The sequence below is a fragment of the Macrobrachium rosenbergii genome, chromosome 8 (assembly GCF_040412425.1).
Source record: "Macrobrachium rosenbergii isolate ZJJX-2024 chromosome 8, ASM4041242v1, whole genome shotgun sequence".
Lineage (NCBI taxonomy): Eukaryota > Metazoa > Arthropoda > Malacostraca > Decapoda > Palaemonidae > Macrobrachium > Macrobrachium rosenbergii.
The window spans coordinates 70,130,128-70,151,622 of NC_089748.1; the positions used below are offsets into that span (position 1 = coordinate 70,130,128).

General features: G+C 37.4%; 1 long non-coding RNA gene across 1 annotated transcript in view; it reads right to left on the reverse strand.

The window, feature by feature from the left end:
- The window catches only part of LOC136840961 (uncharacterized), a 170,184-nt gene extending 150,173 nt beyond the window's left edge, over positions 1 to 20,011 (reverse strand). Inside the window, exon 1 of the long non-coding RNA XR_010853803.1 lies at positions 19,831 to 20,011. This is a non-coding gene — a long non-coding RNA (uncharacterized lncRNA). The remainder of the gene's footprint in view (positions 1 to 19,830) is intronic.
- Between the last annotated feature and the right edge of the window lie 1,484 nt (positions 20,012 to 21,495).

Here is a 21,495-nt window from a genome sequence, read left to right on the forward strand (position 1 = left end):
AAAAATACTTACGCAAAAAAAATTATTTTTCCCATATAATTAGTATCATTTCCCCTCCCTTTATCCAAGTTCTTTTATAAAATTATACTGAATAAAATCATATAATAGACAGACACAGTATACATAAGAACAAACAAATGCTAATATAGCAATAACTATGTAACAGGAAATTTATTTCTTTCACACCGTAATTAAGTATAACTGACTATTTACCCGACTGTTTTTTGTAATAATATTGATACTGCATGTAATGTAGGGATTTTAATCTTAAATAACACCGATGTCATATCAAAGGAAGACAAGTATTTCATTAAGGGATATGGTGAAATTTGCCAGGAAATATGGAGAGGTAATATATACGAGTTCAACAGACTGTTCAGATGTTTACGAAGATGGCCATTTTGTTTATGCATACTCATGGACAACACGAATCCACCAAAATTATCATAACTAGTTCAATCGTAATCAGCCCTTCGTTGCTGCAAACTCATGATCGATGCGGGATCATTGATCACTACATACGCACGCGCACGTACATACTTTCTCTCTCACACACACACACACACACATATATATGTACATATATATATATATATATATATATATATATATATATATATATATATATATATGTATTATATATATATATACACACACGCACACACACACACATATATATATATATATATATATATATATATATATATATATATATATATATATATATATATATATATAGTGTATATATAATTACTTACACTGCGTGTACATTATGCATGTAAGAAATAATGACATAATATTTCATTTCACTTTTCCCAATTGACGGAACAAATGCTGAAATCTCACTTGGTAAACTGGCTTTTGATAATGGAAGGAGAAGAAGCAGAGTCCAGCCCGATAACTCTGGAGAATCTGATAGCACAAGGAACTCGAGGTTTGATCTTCACGAAAGAGTCAAGAGAGGCTCCGAAGTTGTTTCGTTCCCAAGTAGATATAGCCAGGGTTACGCGGAAGTAAACAGGTCGGGTAACTTTCCTGACTAGCTCATGAATATCATGATATTAGATTTGTTTAGGGAATATACAGTGCTCTAGTGAGTTATTAAACAACTGTACTTTGAAATGAGCATAGCTTTCATATATTATAAGCATTGTGTTTTGCTCTTCCTTTAGCCATTGTGCAATGTCAATCTGAATTTATTTGACATAAACGAAAAATGTTTTGCTTACGCACGTGCTCGTAATAATTGGCTAATGAAGTCCCTTAGACCAAGTTCGTCACCACTTTTTTGCCTTTGCTATTGGTGTTTTTACTGAAAGTCAGTTGATCCCTTAATGCACAAGTATAGATCAAGAAATTAAAATTTGATAGTCTCCTGAACATCCAGCGCAGTCCTTCAAAGATACTTTGACTTACTTTATCTACCCGAAACGCTTGCTTTGGACATATGTTTAAGACGGAGTACCTCTTGTCAGGAAGCCATAAGCCGGCACCGGGCTACCGATGTTCCAGCGAGCACATCGTATCAGTTATTTGTATGAAAAATGTACGATCTTTGTGGTACAAATTCCACGCCTATGATTATTACATATTGCCTGTTAAAGTGAATGAGCACTGATCTAATCTCTGGAGCATTGGAAATTTGATCGATTCAAACTTGGGAGTGTTGGGGGTTTTTTTTTTAGAGCGACCACGGCGAGTACGATGTTCAGACGATGTATCTCTTGTTTCATTCTCCCCCCCCCCTCCCCAACCCACCCACCCAACCTCTCAGTGTTTTGTCGTCACAAAGATGCAGAGTCAAGTGGTAAGTTGTTGCACAGTCACGAGGCTGAACTCTAGAAAAACAAAGATTTATTGATCTCTCACCAGCTCCCACACCATGTAGCGGTAACTGCACTTATGACTTTGAATACTATCAACACTAACTTTGCACTATCTGTGATGGCAAAGCTTAAAAGGGTAGCATGTAATGAATCCACAGCCGAGTTATCATTCAATCCTTCGCGTCTTTGGACCTGTCATCATAAAAATATTGTCCTCGTTATGCATTTCTTTTTATCAAGTTATTTTCTTTAATATAATCAATATCTCTGCTCATGTAAATCTACACTGTAAATGAATACTTTCTTGTACTATTGCATGTGAATGTGCATATACTAAATCATAACTACAAGGAATAATAATGGTATAAGACTATAAGAGCTCTTAAAAGTTCCGATTACTTCTCTACCAATTAACCAGCGGTACTGAATGTTAAATAACTACTTAAACAATTAAAGAATCGAGTGCGATAAGAAAAAACTCAAGTCTAGTAGAAAAATTTGCAATATTATCTTAAGAGACAACGCATTAGACGCACGAGGAAAGAACGCACTAAAGAAAGGCAAGAAACACTCATTATTTATTTACTTATTATTCAGCTTGACTGGAATGGATACAGACTTGAGATAACTATGAAATCAGTGCACTGGGTGAGGCCTTGTGACCTTTTCACTCTTCAGCATTAACGGTTATGTTACAGTAGTGGTAATATAAACAAAAGGGTAGCAAGCTATCATTGGTAATGTTCGTGTTCAAGAAGTCTCGATCAAAGCAATAAAGCGTTATTTGCAGTCTTGGTGGTAGTACTAAAATGATTCACAGAAGTTTTTAGCGAGCTGGCGAAGAAAAATGAATAATTATAGTTTTAATGTTAATTGTGCATAATGAGTATGACTATCATTAGTAGTGCTACTGGACTATGTTCCGTATTTCCTAGCTTGATTTCTAAGATTTACATGAGCCTACATTGTGTTGGATAAGGAAACCCAACCTTCAACCAGTGCAATATTCAAGTTTTTGTAAACTTCACCTTTTCTTTCGTACTGTACGACACTAGCTTTATCTTCCCATTTACGTTTTAATGATGATGTATTTTTCAATAATCTATGTAATTAGGACAAGGGGCGACTATCTCCATGGCAACCATGTAACCTCGGGCAGATTAAAATATGTATATATATATTTATACATATATATTATATATGTGTATATATATATATATATATATATATATATATATATATATATATATATATATATATTCCTATATATATATATATACATTCTTCACGTCTGATAAAAATCTCGGTTTCATTTTTTAAAGGAGAATATACAGTTATTTATTTATTGGCATATATTTTATATATTTTACATTACTGATCGTTCACTATTAGAACAAACATTTAATGAAATATTCGATTTTCCAGTTTTTCATGTATATTCCGATTAAAATAGGTGATTCTTTTATGCAAAATTTTTACTTCTCATAAATCAGGGTTTTCTCTTTCTTTGTTAAAAGGGAATATATAGTCACTTATGTTTCTATATATAAATAAATTATATATATAATATATATATATATATATATATATATATATATATATATATATATATATATATATATATATATATATATATATTATACATATAATATATATAAGTATATTTATATATACATATAAGTATATAAATATTTATATATACGTATATAAATATTTATATATATATAAATATATATATATATATATATATATATATATATATATATATATATGATTGTAATTGGGGTTGACTATGTAAGTTTCCTTTAAATTAATAATCTTAGCCTTGCAAATGCCGCGTAAGCCCACTAACAGAATAATTAAAGAATAATTACTAATTGAAAAGTCGCAAGTGAAAGTGTTTCTTAACATTAGTTTATTATTTACATACACAACGGAATTGAAAATTAACAGGGAAAAATTTATTTGACATTCTCACTAAAATAACAAATGGAAATAGGACACAACAGCAATTACTGAGTGAATGGCAACACATCAAATTTACAAATACTGGACACTTGCAAGTGGCCCCTAAGCCAAATCGGCAATGAATTTCTATCAGCCTCAGTATGGGGGAATTTCTTCAGGCAATCTGGAACACAGAGGCACTGCTACGTACGCCACTGCACTGATAACACTCCTGGAAATTAAACAATTCCAGATAAGGTTATCACCGAATTACAGTCTCTCTATAAATGAGTTAATGCAAGAACTGGAAGGAATTCTTTTACTCTACTCACTTCCTAGCAAGGGGCGAGGATTACTTTATGCACTGTTCAAGGAATTACACACTGGTACAACAAGGTCGCTGTTTAAGTCAAACAGATAAGGAATTACTTGAGCGTTAAATGTGAGGGAGAGAGACTAAAAACAAGTCACTGGCCAACCAATTTCCTTTCCAGGGCACGTACCTTCCTACTTCCTGTTATTGCTTGCACACACAACCTTGTGTTAATGTGACCCATGTTATCGGCGGCATCCGAATGGCACAATCAATCCAGCAGGAGAAAAATGAGAGTTCCACAGCCCAAAGTTTGGGGCTCAATCAGGCAGAGGTTACCCGTGGTTGAAAGTCGACTAAACTCAAGACTGAGGCTACCATCGCCTTCTATGGATTCGGTTGTTGCTTGAGGCATTGTTTCGGGCTTCAAGGTCGGCACATGCCTGAGGGTTACGGAAAGAGGTCTCGGGCCAGTAAAAGATGGAAAACTCACTGGGAGAGTAACTTAATCTGAAGATTAAGACAAGGGGAACAGCTACCTACCCAAAGTGTGTTCCTTTGAGACATGTAAAGCCCATACCTTGAAGAGGGTGAGACTGTTATGGCTAAAACTCTCCTCTCACTCCTAGGCTTGTGAGCCTGCCTGTACCCCCTACTCTCTGGTATTTTCCCCATAAGGTTCTTAAGAGTTAGTGATCCGGTGGCGATAACCATAAAAGCTCCCCCTTTAAGCAGACATTCTACTCCTTTCGGGCGTGAAGGTCTGCACTAGCAAGCCGCTGGTATCAGTTAGGTCAAGTACTTCCCCCTAATGGGTCCTTGCTCATGCAATTGGAAATAAGACTAAAAGATATAGCTCTAATTTATCCCCTGAGGAGGGGTGAGCCTGCTAGCTGACTTAACTTCATGTCCCTAACACTAGCGTAAGGGGTGTCTGCATTCATTTTAAGATACTGTCTGTGGAACAAAATGATTTGGTGATGCTATTGACTCTAGGTCATAAAATAGCTAACTGAATTTCACACAGAACTAAGCTAATGCAGCCCTAAATAACTAGCTACGTGCAGAGAATAATTTAAATTAAAAAGGAGTTATTCAATCTATGACAATGTACATGGATATGAAGTATGTTAATAATACAAGTATATCAGAATGAAGATACTGAAATACACATGAGTGTTACTCTATCATACATGCTACAAACTGGAATAAAATGCAACAAGATGTAATACCCTAAACATCCTTTCTGGATCAGGGGATACGATTGCCCTATTAAGATGAGGCACTTACAGCTATATGATACGAGTGCCATGAGAGCCCGGTGACTCTGGTAAGGTTACCAGGACCTTCTATGCCCTCTACTTCTCTCCTTCTTTGGATCTCAGGTCTCTAGCTGGAACCTGGGCAAAGATGATAGGTTGGATCAGGGCCTCTGAGATTTTGCCCTCGGGACTTAGACCTGTAGTGACTAGTGAAACAGGCACTGAGTGGGCTACTGCCTCAGCTGCTGCGACAACCGGGCCAGCAGTGGTGCCAACTAGTTCTACTAGCTTCTGTGGCATGGCATCCATGTGGGTGACCAAGTTAGAGAGGACTTCTCTAAAAGATTCGTCCACCAGTCTTGTCTTCTGGGGACTGTGATGACATCAGAGAGGTGGGTGGAGGTGTCAGTGGTTCACAGGTTACAAGGACCAACTCAAGCACAGGTTGCGAGGCCGCGCCGGGAGACGAACTTCCGCTGAGGTCACGGAAATCCGGAAAAGACCCTACTGAACTTTGGGCTGGCTCTCTGCCAGACGCTGATAGCGGTGCCATGCCAGTAGATGGGAGGGGGCAGCTGGATTGGGATTTCCTGAAGGAGATGGGCATCATGGGATGGCACTAGCACTAAAGCAGGCTCAGGTACTGGACTTGAAGAGGGAGTCATCGGCCTTGGGATCAAGAGTGCTGGCGTCCCAGTTAACAACCAGACTGGTCAGAGCACTAGAACCAGAATCTGGTTGCAGCCCAATGGCAGGGCCAAAATAAACATCGACACCTGATCGGAGACTTGCAGGGTGAAGGACTGGCTGGAGGCCCATCACAGGGCTTGAAGGGGTCCTGTTCTGACAGAGAGGTCATAGCCTCCAGGATTTTCACTTAACTGAACCTGGATAAATCCTACTTTTATGGGGTCTAGTGACCCTCAATCGGACAAACAGGTCAGCCTCCAATTAGCTATGAATTTGTGGTCAACAGTTACAACCTTGTTTTCTTCAATAATAGCCCCATAGGGTACTTTGTCTTGTCTTATGAGGGAGATTTGAGTGCCAGTGTCTTCAAAAGCTGAGACCTGTTGAGCATGATAACCACCTTGAAGAGGTGCATCATAAATAGGGCCCCAGCTGGGGTCCTAAAGTGGGTGAAAGTGTGGCTGCTAGAGCAATAGTTGTGGTAGTGTTCTTTCATGAAAATCCTTAAATTCAAGGAATGCCCATATTTCTTACATACAGGAGAATAAACCCTATTGTAATCTCTACTAGAAGTGGTTATGGTGTGAGCAGGCTGGAAGTTCTGATCAGAGGGGGCTTTGACATGACTCCCACTTTAGCTTTGCACTGGTCTTCTAGATGCCCTATTTTTGACAATTAGTACATACAGGTGGATTAGAAGGACCATTTCTTGATCAGACCACCAAGGCAGTGGAGTCAGGAGGAACTATGCACCTTGCCTGTTGGTGGAGGATGGGTGGTAGGTCTTGTATGCATCACCATTCGGGAGCACTCAGTGAATAATAAATATATATGGGCCAAGGGTCTGGGAGCATAATAGAGGAAGTTTCAAGCTGCATTTGATTCAATATACCCTCGTGAACTTTGCACTCCAAAGCACTGGCCCACAGCCGCGAGGCTCAGGTCTTTTAAAACCAGTTGGATCATGTTTGACCCATCTCCTTGGGAAGACCTTGCCATCTTTGCCTCCAGTGCTCAGGCGTAATCTCATATGTGATTGCTACAGCCTTCCTGACCACTTCAAGATTTCCATTGTTGCCATTTTCTCTAGAAATTTAAGGTGTCCTGCCCCTTTCCAGCCAGTGTTTTGTGAGAATCATGGTCCTCTCAGTATTAGTCAGACTGTAATCAGAGAAGAGGGCTTCTACTTGGTCCAGCCATGCTTCTGGCTCTGCATCATCCCACTTTGGGATGAGGTGGCTGATATTTGAGATAATGGAAGGAGCGGAGACCGAGGTGGGGGTTTCGGCTCTATGTTGGGTCAGTGCCATGGCTCTGTCCTATTTGGCTCATTTTATTTCAGCTTCCTTTCTTTTCCTTCAAGGATAGCTCCTTGGAAAAAACTCCCCTGCAAAATTTTCGCTGAGTTCATGCTACAAAAAGTCTGCCTTTCTTCTTCTTTCTGCTTTCGCTTTAGGGGGGGTCTTTTCTTTCTCTTCAGGTGTTCCCATTTTTCTTTTTCTTTTTTGTAGATACTGCAGTTTCCCCCTTTCATTTTCTCTTGGTGCTGTCCCTTTCTGTATGCTTCTCCTTCTGTTCTTGTCTCAGCAACTCTGCAATTCATTTTCTCCCTTTCTTTCTTCTTTGACTTTTTAGCTTCCATTCGCTACTCTCTGTCCTAGCAACCCATTGGACCAAAGCGGTCAATGATCTGTCGCCTTTAATGTCATACTTTTCCCTACATCCATGAAGGTTTTGATTTCCTTGGCAGCTGACATTTGCTGATGTTTAGAGCAGGGTCTGATTCCCAAAATGTGTTCAAATCTGTAGGATGACCACACAAAAATTTTGTGGAATGGAATGGCACTCTGGGCAAAGGCAGAGCATATTCTAAATAAAAGTGGGCTTTGTTGGCTCCACTGGAATGGAAGTGTCCCTTAGGTATGGTGACACAAGTGGCTGGAATGGGAATGCCTCCTTGTAATAGTGAATGACACGGCACTAAATGTGCAAGTGGTTCTGAAGAACAGAGATATAACACACTATGAGATTTACACACAGATGTGACTGAGTTCTGAAGAACTGCATGATTTGATGGCACATTAGAGCAATTAATAGGTTTGCAAGGCACAAAAATGTGCAGAATGGTTCACGAGGAACGGTGGACTGTTACAAAGAACAGTAAAGATTGGTTCCACGAAGAATGGTTTAGTTGCTTACATGAGGCGACCAATAGTCAAGCCAATCACACAGGGCTGATTGCTTAAAGCAATTAAGTGGCATGTTGTGGACGATGGCACATGCATAAGTTGGTGTATATAAAACACAAGAAATACTTAACAGGCACAGACACAGCTGGGCCATGAAAAAAGGTTTTAGTTCAAGAAGAACAGATAAAATAATGAAATGGACCTTCATGGCAATATAAGACATGCTTCCAGAGATTAATATCTGACACATAAATTTGAGTTTGCTGACCCAAAGGACTTGATTATTGTATGGCAACAGTTGTATTTGTATCAAGTAATATATAGCCAAATGTTAACTAATCATGCTTCCCATAGCTTTGGTAAAAGAATGCCACATTAGTTAAGGATACTGAAATTCTCTCTACTGCAATGAATGAACGTAGCGTAAGAAAGGACACGTGAAGTTTGCTTTTTTTTTTTAATGAAGAATGACTACACTCTCAGTAATAATAATAAGTGTGCGTGTTCTTTTCATGTTAAAGTGAAAAGACTTCCCATTACAGTGATGGCAATTAACTTATGCAAACATAAAAGCAGTGCGTACTATGAAGGAAATGATAGCGCAGTGGCATGCTTTGACAGATGACAGTTATTCCAAGCTGGCTGCTTTGTTATGACAGTTTAGGGTCACTCGCATGATGCATCTGATGGCTAAATGCTGCTCCAAGATGGCTGTCTTCAACGGTTCTAGGCCAAATCGTTACACGTTTTTGGTGCGCAATGGAGCGAGTTCTAGTGGTTACTAACTGCATGTATGAAAAATGTTCGCATGCACACAAAAGAACAAAACAACAAAATTCTCCTTTAATATGAAACACAGATTTAAGTATACTGGTCTTTTCTGTGCAGTCAGGTCCGAACAGATGTTACTTTGATGATACTTGAAAACAGATAACCTCTATGACTGATGAAGAATGAACAAGTCTAATGCAGCAAAGCAGAGGGCAAAACAGGAGATTTGCCTATCATGATATATTCTATGCTCGTCATTACAAAATCCAAGGCCAAACATTGCACACTTTTCTCTCAAATTACATGTACTAAACTCCCTGGATAATGGTTCACTACTACCTATCATGGCTAGCTAATTTCATGCAAAGGTGTGTCAGCATGCAAATGGCAAGGAAACACTAACTCGATAAAATGAGACACAACCCTCTGATGCACAACTGGCCTACACTCGAGATATGTCTGCAGGGCATAAATTATGCAGTCACTAACTTAAGATGCATGAGAATTATTTTTACTCTGACCGAGATTCACTTTAGAATTATTTCTGAACAAAATTAATGAGTTCCTAATCACTAGTTTTAAAGATGGGTTGATTATTCACTGATTTACACTTTCCTTTTCAGATGTTCGAAATAAAATTTGCTCTAATAAGTACCACGCGTTTTCCTGGTTCCAAATTGCCTTGGAAGATTAATGTTGCAGGTTGCATCAATTCTACAAGTCTAGCTAGCAGGAGGCTTTACTAACCAACTCGAAGATGCTTGCTATGGTTGTCAATGTTATGGATTACAAACTTGACTGCGTCTCTTACTTTACCCTAAAATCTTAGTCTTGTGGAAACCCCTTGAAGCCAACAAACAGAATAATGGAAGAATAATTAAAAGTTGGAAGGTTGCCAAGTGAAATATGTTTCTTAACACTGTTTTATTCACACACAACATGGTAGATTTAACAGTAATGATGAACAAATCTCACTAAAGTACACAAATGGATAAGGCTCACAACAATTCACTGAGTGGAAAAATAATGCATTTTTGTTGTACATTTAATTGGCCACTTGCAAGGGAGCCATTCCTATCGGCAGTGAATTTCTATCCACCTCAGTATGGGCGGATCCTTCAGGCAATTGGGAACGCAGAGGAACGGCTACGTGGGTAACCCACCCTGATAACACTCCATATTTGCTTCCTGATGCTTCTTGCGCACACAATTCTCCGATGACATGATGCAAGTTCTACTGGGCAGTGTATGGTAATGGGCTTGATCAGTCAAACTGAGTCAAGTGTGAGAAAGTGAGTTCTACCAGCCGACAGCTTGATATTCAATCGGGCAGCCCGTGGTTAAGAGTAGACTGAGCTGAGGATGAAGGGTGCTGGCTCCCTTATTTCCTCAATGTTTGACAGAAAGGCGTCCCTTCAAACGGCGTCATCGGCGCATACCCGTGGATTAAGGGAAAGGTCCACGGCCAGTAAATGAGGAAAACTCAGCGTGAGCTTAATTAAATTTGGTTTAGACAGAGGGAACAACTACCTACCCCAGGTGCATTCCTGTGAGGACACATTAAAAGCAAACCCTTGAAGAGGGTTAGGTCGAATAATTCCTAAAACTCTATCTCATTCCAATATTTACATATATTACATATATAGATTGTCTTTCAGAGAGAGAATCATGAGAGAGAGTACAAGTAACGCCACTCACTTTTGTGTGGCCATTTTCCCGATAATTTTCTACGGTCCATATAATCCTTTTAAGATATCACTATATAACTTTTAATAGTTCTAGGAAAGGAAGGGAGAACTGAACCTCAATTGTTCATTAAAAGTTTTCGTCAAAAGTAACCTGTAGGAGGTTTATCTTTCTGATTTTCCTTTATACCTTTCTTGGCTTCAGCCTTTCCAAATATTCACTTTCGGACTCGAGGACCTTTGATGTTGCAAGCGCAAGTTTGATACACCAGTCAATTAATGCCTAATCAACTATAGGATATTTTCTTTATTTAACGGTTCCCTTTCCTAAAATGAATTTTGCATCAAACGGATTAGCACGGCCTTTCTTTTAGCTTTACTGTTTCAGTAATATTTTATAAGACTAATGTCCACGAACTCACCTTTAAGGTTTTAGATTATAACACTTTACAGAAAAGCTGAAACTTAGGTAATATTACAAACCACTGCAAATTATATGGTTTCTCAAGAGGTAGCACTATTCCCAGTACTTCAGCTGCATGTTGATTTAATGTACTGCAGACATGGGGAAAGCACGTTCTTTATTAATGAAAAAAAATTATCATACCTTCAAGCAGGCTGCTAACACACATGTGATTTCATGTGACCTGGTTATTTCAGGAAAGAAAAAATTATATAAGGTAAGTATTGCAGTACGTATGTTTTATGAACTAACTCAGTGAATCCTCTGTGTCCGTTATGTTCACTAAAGAATGCATTTAGTCGAGTACAAAAGGATATTTCTGACACAGTGCAATTACTACAGACAGCCTGGAATAACTGTTGAATAGGATAATATATCACTGCTCCTCGACAGTCAAGCAGGAGACAGAATAATGTTTACATATAACTATAAGGTCATATATCTGGGAGGTATATACTCAGAAAATTAATATCAGAATAAGCTGCAGCAAAGCTGTCATGAAACATGTTCAGAGTTGTAAAGACTCTACTACCAGTGGGAGGAATTTATATATTTTTATAAGTATATCCCCCGACTTCAGCATTCAATCCCTCTCAACCTGTTTGGGCGGAGGAGCAAGAAAACTAAATTTATCGCGAGGATTACAAATGAGAGTGGACTCGAGACAGTGGGAGGAAACAAGAGAGGATGGAAATCATGAAGAGGAAAAAGCAAATTGGAATGGGCGTGTATGAGGGGAGAAAGGGAATTAAGGGAATTGACTGGATGAGCACAAGAAAGCAAGCAGACTTGAAGGGAAGGAGAGGTCTTATTATGTTTGAAGAACCGAATGAAGAGGGGTGAATGAAAAGAATGTGAGCAGTTGGGAATATGAAAAGAAATGATAATGGTACCCTATGAATATATACACTCATATATCTATATATGCTGTTTTTCTTTTCATTATTTTGGTCCACCTGGGATACCTATCGTTTCTGCAATAAGGAAATTCCATAGTTCTTTTACCAATGGACCCGAGGTGACGTACAAACTGATGTATATCCAAATCACTCTGCCTGGGAAGTACTGCCCTTCGAAAGGGAGTAATAACTGATAAGAGGTTCGTCACCTGGGATGCCCCCCCTGACAGCAACAACCTACGACTTCAGTGATGAATGCTCTGCCATTCGGCTTTCCCACCCATCCAAACGAGATCTGCCAGGCTGCTATTTGTGAATATCTAAAAATGTAACGGTGATGTAACAACCTGATTATATATACAGTATATGTATGTAGGTAAATAAAGTATATATGGCATATAAATCAGGGTATATATATATATATATATATAGATATTTTATATATATATATACGTATATAATCCTATTATATATATATATATATATATATATATATATCTGATAGTTATATATATATATAACAGGTGGCAATGTGTGTGTGTGTGTAAGTATGTATGTAGATCTATATGCATGCTGCGTCAAGCCCTCCTCGTCAGCTGATAAGTAGCAGTTTCCCAGAGCAAAAATTTCTCAAAATTTATTTGAAAAACTTGGCCGAGAATATAAGAGAAACCCTGGCACGCCTAATGGGAAATATCACTTATAATCTTAACAAAACCCAAAACAAACAAATAACAATGACTTTCCTCCTCTTGAAAAACTTCCCTTCATGGCAAATTGATGAACTCACCTCTAAATACTGAACTTGAAAGTGGCATCTTTTCTTAATCCTCCTCAGGTTGAGGACCGGCCCCAGTGCAACCCAAACCCTCCTCAGCAGAAAAGTCTAGACTAGACTCTGGTAGTCCCAGGGGAACTTGTTTTCAGTAAAACATCTGTTGTCATAAAAATCGAGATCCTCCATTTTTAACAACAATGGACGTCATGATTTATTCAAAAGACACAATTGACTCTCAGGACACCCCTTTTGCCCCGGAAAATTACACTTTACTTTGTTTTCCTTCAGACAAAACAAATGTTTTCATGCAATCATATTGTGATGTAGGAAGAGATTACAGGAACTGATTTAACTAATAAAAGGATAATCACTTTCCGTTATCTAAACCGGAGTTTAAGGCACCTAACAAAGGCTGATGCAGAGATACAAAAGGATACCCTTCCAGTTCTAAAAATGAATTTTAGAATTGTACCAATCCTGGTATAAATAACTTCCCTAAATCTTGAAATAAGCATTGCAAAGTTCTGACGTTCTCTGTAGAACATCCAGTTTTTGGTGATTAATCGACCTAAGGCAAAGGTCAAATGATATTAGAATATTCATTTATCAAATATTGATTTTAAACTGTTACAAGCCAACCACTTTTGATTACCGCAATGCCTGGGTAGTTAAATATTTGTTATGATATACTCAGAATATTATTAAGATCAGTCTTTTTTGACATCTCCTGTTTTTTGAAGAAATTCTTCAACATCAAAGTTTGTTTCAGACTTTGGAAGAAATTTGATTTCTCTTTACAAGAAAACAAATCCGTTGTCATGCTGTGTTTTCAATAAAACCAGGTACTTGTCTTCCTGCTTTATAGGAACCTTCTCAAAAGATAATTAGTACCATTGAAACACCTGCAAATGATTGCTATTTAGCTTCTGAAGTTAGAACGGGCAAAAATCCTAACCCCACCATAACTCTACTTAAGGTGAAATGCTTTCCACTACCAAATGTCAAAGTTCTTAAGGAGTGTCTTCACTCAAGAGTCGTAAATTTTAAACACTTGTGACATTTCTCATACTTCACTCAATAGGGATAGTCTTTGGAAAAAATTAAATTCCAGCATTAAATCACTAATTTTCGTTGTTCTTGACTGATTCAAAAATAAATTAAACACTCTGGTTCTAAACCATTTTATTCCATTTTAACTGATTCAGAAAAGGCTGAAGGATTACAGTGGACTTGGCACCAGGTGATAAAATTGCGCATGCTGATTTCACAAGGAAACACACATTAAATAATATTTATAAATCATGCACATAATATATCAATTTTATGGTTTACAACTGGGGTTGACTGCGTGTTTTACTTTAAATTAACAATCTTAGCCTTACAAAACACCTCGTAAGCCCACAAACAGAATAGTTTTAAAAATAATTAATTAATGGAAGGTTAGAAGGTCATGAAGTGAAAGTGTGTTTCTTAACATTAGTTTATTAGTTAGACACACAACGGGGTGAAATTAACAGGGAAAAATTCTACACTCTCACTAGAATAACAAATGGAAATAGGACAACAGCAATTACTGAGCGAACAACACATCAAATTTACGAATACTGGCCACTTGCAAGTGGCCCCTAAGTCGAATCGGCAATGAATTTCTATCAGCCTCAGTGTGGGCGGATTTCTTTAGGCAATCAGGAACACAAAGGCATGGCTATGTAGGTAACTGCACTGATAACACTCCTGGAAATGAGACAATTCCAGATAAGACTATCACCAAATTACAGTCTCTCTAGAAATGAGTTAATGCAAAAACTGGAGGGAATTCCTTTACTCTACTCACTTCTTAGCAAGGGGCAAGTATTAATTTTTGCACTGTTCAAGGAATTACACACTGATATAACAAGGTCACTGTTTAAGTCAAACAGATAAGGAATTACTTGAGCGTTGAAATGCAAGAGAGAGAGAGACAGAGATGATAAAAATTAGTCAAAAAAATCTTCACTGCTTCCTGTTATTGCTTGCACACACAACCTTATGGCAATGTGATCCAAGTTATCGGTGGCATCCAGACTAGCACAATCAATCCAGTGTGAGAAAAATGTTAGTTTCACAGCCCAAAGTTGGGGGCTCAATTGGGCAGAGGTTACCCATGGTTGAAAGTCGACTGAACTCAAAATGGAGGCTACCATCGACTTATATGGCTTCGGCTGTTGCTCGAGGCATTACTTTGGGCTATAAGGTCGGCGCATACCTGCGGATCAAGGAAAGAGGTCTCGGGCCAGTAAAAGATACAAAACTCAGCGGGAGAGTAATTGAATCTTTAGATTAAGACAGGGGAAACAGCTACCTACCCCAAGTGTTCCTTTGGGACACAAATAGCCCATCCCTTGAAGAGGTTGAGAATGTTATAGCTAAAACTCTTCTCTCACTCCTAGGTTTGTGGGCCTGCCTATACCCCCTACTCTCTGGTATTTTCCACATAAGGTTCTTAAGAGTTAGTGATTTGGCGGTGATAACCATAAAAAGAAAACATATAAGTGTGTATATATCAAAAGCAAGGGTAGGCGATGACCAGCAAGACACATCAGTGTGATGGTGGACGAGGGAAACCAGTTAATTCTAACAAATTTCTTTATTTCCAAAGTTTCATAATAATTTCTTTATTACATCATCAGGGATCTGTTGAATAATGAATAAATTACTCAAAAAGCTGCTGTAAAAGCTTTAAAAATCATTAGAAAAATAAAATTCACCAATACAATACAGCTAAAAAACACAGCACAAAAAGACTCCTAATAAACCTTATTGGAGAGAGCAGAAGACAGAATGCTTTAGAGAGAGTTAACTCAGGTAAAGTTGAGTAGAGGAGGTTTGGGTATCTAACTGGGGGACTAGTTTTTGATAAACAGTGACTCGAGTATAGGCAATTCATGAGGATTTGCTGTTTGGCCTATTATGCTGAAATTATTTCTTTCAATATGAGTTTTACAAATTTTGGAATGAGCTCTGATATTAGAATGTTCTGGATTGGAGAGCCTACAACCAGTACGAAGGCTTCTTCCCGGTGGGAGTCGATTCTGACCCTCAGTGACCTCCTCGTGGATCTGACTGTGTCCCAGAGTTACAATCGGGAAATCGATTCTGACCCTCAGTAACCTCCTCGCGGATCCGACATATGTCCCAAAGTTACACTTAGTGTAACTCTGGATCAGAATTGACTCCCATCGGCGAATAAGCTTTCGCACTGTTGTAGGCTCTCCAATCCAGAACATTCTAGTATCAGAGCTCATTCCAAAATTTGTAAAACTCATATTGAAAGAAATGATTTTAGCATAATAGGCCAAACAGAAAATCCTCACAAATTACTTATACTGTACTCAAATCACTGTTTATCAAACAACTAGTCCCCCAGTTAAATAACCAAACCTCCTCTACTCAACTTTACCCGAGTTAACTCTCTAAAGCATTCTGTCTTTTGCTCTCTCCACCTAAGGATGGTTAGCAGTCTTTTGTTCTTTATTTTTTAGCTGTATTGTATTTGGTGAATTTTATTTTTCTTGTGATTTTCAAAGCTTTTAAAGTAACTTTTTGAGTAATTTATTCATTATTCAACAGATCCCTGATGATGTTATAAACAAATTATTACGAAACGTTGGAAATAAAGAAATATGTTAAGTTAACTGGTTTCCTGTCCACCTCACACTGATGTGAATATACATATATACAGTATACATATATATATATATAATGTCTACATATATACATACAACTGTTTATACTGTTTATATATATATATATATATATATATATATATATATATATATATATATATATATATATACATATATACATATACATATATACATATATACATATATATATATATATACATACATATATACATATATACATATACATATATATAAATATATAAATAATATATATATATATATATATATATATATATATATATATATATATATATATATATATATATATATATATATATATATATATATATATATATATATATATATATATATATATATATATATATATATATATATATATATATATATATATATATATATATATATATATATATATATATATATATATATATATATATATATATATATATATATATATATATATATATATATATATATATATATATATATATATATATATATATATATATATAATATATATATATAATATATATATATAATATATAATAATATATAATATATATATATATATAATATATATATATATATATATATATATATATATATATATATATATATATATATATATATATATATATACATACACACACACATCAGTGGCATAGGCTAGCTGGCATTCCATCAGTGGGGGTATTAGGTGGGGCCAAAATATTTTTGGGGCCAAAGAAAATTACACAAAACTAATGTACCAATTCTGTAATTAGTAAAATATACTATTCTCAAAAGTATATATCCATGTGAATGATAGTATTAGTAATGAGTAAACCTGTATTTGAAATTATAGAGTTCAAGTTTCATTTAATTTACAACTCTTACTATATGAAATGTATTTAATATTGTAATGTAAATTTCCACACAATCTTATATTCAACACTAGCCTAATTTCTATAATCAAGGTTTAATTTTCAACTATAGTATAGTTACATCCTTGTCATACATACATATATCAAAATAGTGCATATCATCAATAACACAAGAGACTTATGACCCTCCAAAATCTCTTTAAAATTTTGACCTATCCCATTCCCTCTTCTTCATCTCCTCTCCCTGGAAATTAACTCCAAGCAGCAGCAGCAAATTGCATTGCACTTATTCAAAATTGTAACTATGGTTTCAATCACTTCATACATAAACTGATAACATTGAGTTGGATTAAAATATAAACAGACATGCCATTTGTGTTGAAAACCTACAACTAAATCCATTCATTTCTCAGCTCTATATACATACGCTGTAGAGATGATAATAGACATTGTCATGATCAGCGTCTGGTAACGATGGTAATTATTCTACAACACAAGTGTAGTGTGGCGTTTTATAAACTTTGTGATTAAAAGTCACTTTGGACCGTCGTAGGACATGATCGCTATGGCAAGAATATCTGCTTTTGGCCACCAATGGGTTAAAGTTTAGCTACCAAGGGAATTCCAACTGGGGGCCCAAGCATTTGACTGGGGGTACCTGGACTACCCATAGCAACACCACTGACAAATACTGTATATATCCACACAGCTTTGCCCTCATGCATCACTATTATTGTTAAGACATGGAATTTTAACACAAAGAGTATCTTCCAGGCCTACCTGCGCCAAGGATTTATAATAGCAAACAAGATAGCCTATAGCATCACACTGAAGGCAATATCACATTTGCTTAACAAACTGAGTTTTGTTCAGCATCTTTGGCTCGTTTGGTATTTCCGAGGTTACTGATTAGCTAGAGTTTTGTAAACACGATTAGCAAATGTAACATTTTCCTGCCATGCTCAGTCTTGTAAACAATCCGACCATAGAATAGGCTAGCAAAGTTGTTTTCTTTGCATTCTTAGGCATTGGGGCTATACTTTGATTGAAGTGTTGAAAAAAAGGCTACCACAAACAAGTAATTTTTACATATTTTGAATAAAATTGTTTTTTAAAAGGATAAAACAATAAAATTACTTGCCGAATCAATAGACGGTGTTTCTATCAATAGCCATAGGTCTAGCGTTTGCTTGAATAAGATTTTCTTCCTTGTTGTCACCATTCTTACAGGATATTTTTTCCTTACCATGGCAATTCGATACCTTTTACCACATTTTTTCATATATTTGAAATTAAGTTGTACTTAGAATAAGGTTTGGTAATTCTAAACCGGCTGTCCGCGGTGAGCTAGACTATGGCAATTGACGTTTTTCTATGTTATTTTACTTGCTTTACAAGAATTTAAAGTAATATTTTGTCGGCTGTAACTAAGCTGTGTTGACCTTTGAAGACTATGCCACTGGAGATTGCCTAGCACAGAGTAGGTCTAAAGCCAGCATTCCGCGACAGCCCCCACCCCTCCATAGCTAATACTCCAAAAATGGTAACCAGTAAACAACCATAAAAATACCAACATAACGTAGCCTAGAGGTGTTTACTGGTTACAATTTTGCTGTGTTAGCTATGGAGGTGGGGGGGGGGGCGGGCTTGCCACGGAATGCCGGCTTAGACCTACCCTGCGTTAGGTAATTCAAGTCGTGTAGTCTTCAAAGGTCAATCACAGTTTAGTTACAACCGGGCGACAAAATATTACTTTAAATTCTTGTAAAGCAAGTAAAATAACATAGAAAAACGCCAACTGCCACAGTCTAGCTCACCGCGGACAGCCGTCTTAGAATTACCTAAGGTTTAAATAGTATAACATCTTATTAAGTGATAAGTTTGTGATAAGTTTGAAGGCATAGCCTAGGTCAATAAATTTAATTTTCTTGCTATTACCAATCTGAGATCGTTTGATGAAAACATTTTAAACCATTTTACTCTGACTAAAATTTGCCACCTACGGTTCGTTTACTTCGTCCTGAAATACCCTCAGTGTGACGTTTTGGAATTTCTTTGAGAAACCGTGGTTGATTAAAATGCCTTTTGTTCAACAACTCTAACACTGCCTTTACATGCCTATGCATCTAAAACGGCTGTCAAAGATGATATGCTACAGGCCTACATACTACACGGAATTCTTGATCACTGACAAAATACAGCACGAGCCTACGTGCCTCACGGTAACATCTTAAAATACGAGGCTTGTTTACAAAGTTTATAACCTACAGGCCTTCATACTACTATGAACGATCAATGATGACCTAGTGTTAAAACTGAAACAGCCACTGCACTTATTTACCACAATAATATGTTGAAAATATACGACAGTAAACAGAGAAAGTGTGCCTCCTGTTAACATGGCAACTGTCTTGTTTGTGCAAAATTGTGTATATAAAATTTCGGAGGCTTTGCTTACCTTTGAAATTTTATCCCATTTTCGCTTGAAGAATCCCTGCGGCAAATTCTGCAACCGTAAGCTGTATAACGTGCCATTATGATGATAATGAACGAAAAATTGCACTACGCACTAACTTAGCACCAAACCAATTTCGCGGTTCCCGACTGACTGAAGATGCCCGCAGCCCGAAGCCCGCCGCCCGAGGGGTTCTAGCATCGCTATTCGGGTGGCGTTACACCAAACTACGTAATATTACGTACCACATCTCCAGTTATTATTAACCCTCTACAATATTAACAAACTAGTATGTATTATTACAAGTAAATACTTTTTTGTTAACAACGCTGAATTTTACTTAAGAAAAATAATACAGACCAACCTTCGTGGCCTCGTTCTCATGAGAACATTTTGTGTAGTTGAGTGTTCGTGGTATAGTTGCCCACTTGGTAAAACCTGCGTTATTCAACAGGTTTTGAGACTTTAGTAGAATGGTTTCGTGAATCTAATAACCATGAAAGATACTTTGTTTTACCTTTGTGCAACATGCTGAGTATTCGCGGTGTGTGGAATTTTTCTCAATAACATTTCCTTCCTTAAAACCTGCAAATGTAGGCGTTTGCGATAGTTATAGATTCTGTCAATATAAATTTCCTAGTTTCCCTGAAATATCTAACTCAATGTATTCTTTTACTTGTTTTGCGTCATGTGATGAACATTTTGTCATTCATGGAATTCATAAAAATGTAAGGCTAATCGGTATATATGTAATATAAACATAATCATAAATACATATTAGTATACACATTCTGTTACGTAGTGACATTCACAGGAACTGCAAAGGGCTATAGTGTACCGACAATGATGAAAGGCAGGGGGATCCTACAGGATCGGGTCAAGCGAAATTAGCCATATTTTTCCTGTGTAAATATGTATCTTTTACTAATTCATTTGTATCTGCTTCCTTTGCACATGTGTTAGAATGTTATGTCAATTCTTGTGAACTCACTTTTTACATTACTTGTATTAATCCATTGTAATTATTACCGAGAGTACTTGACCTCGGGTCACCTAAATTCTATTGTATTCCTCTGTGTGACGTCCACACGCCGCTTTATACGCGACCTGCGTTCTGAATAAACTAGCAGTACCTGTCCTCCTGCTCATTATTTTGCACCTCTTAAAGTGGTGACCCCAGAGTGGTTCCCGGAGCCATTAGCGGACTCATACGGCAACCTAGTTTTGGCTCCATGAACTACCCCACGCCCCCAATGGACTAAACACGGCGCTTTAACCAGCGTTCGGGCATGCTGACTCTCATCGGCAAATCACCAGCGTCATTAGTGGACCCACACGGCGCGCTCCTAAGTGCGTATTGATGCGAGTAACCCACTCCAAGTAAGAGGGCAATAGTGAGTATGGACGCGGACATTCCCTCCCACATACAGTTAACCGTGAACTTCATGGACTCAGATATCTCCCTCACGCATGACCCGCCTGTGCCCTCCCCCACGCCAAGACTCACGCACTCCTCCACGCCGCTACCTGCGCCCCGTGCACTGCCCGTCCTGACAGAACAGACTAAATCCGCCCTCGCCATAAAGCTGCCACCCTTCACACACAGCAACCCATCATCATGACTCTACAGGGTCGAGGGGCAGTTCAGACTGGCGGGACTTACTGACG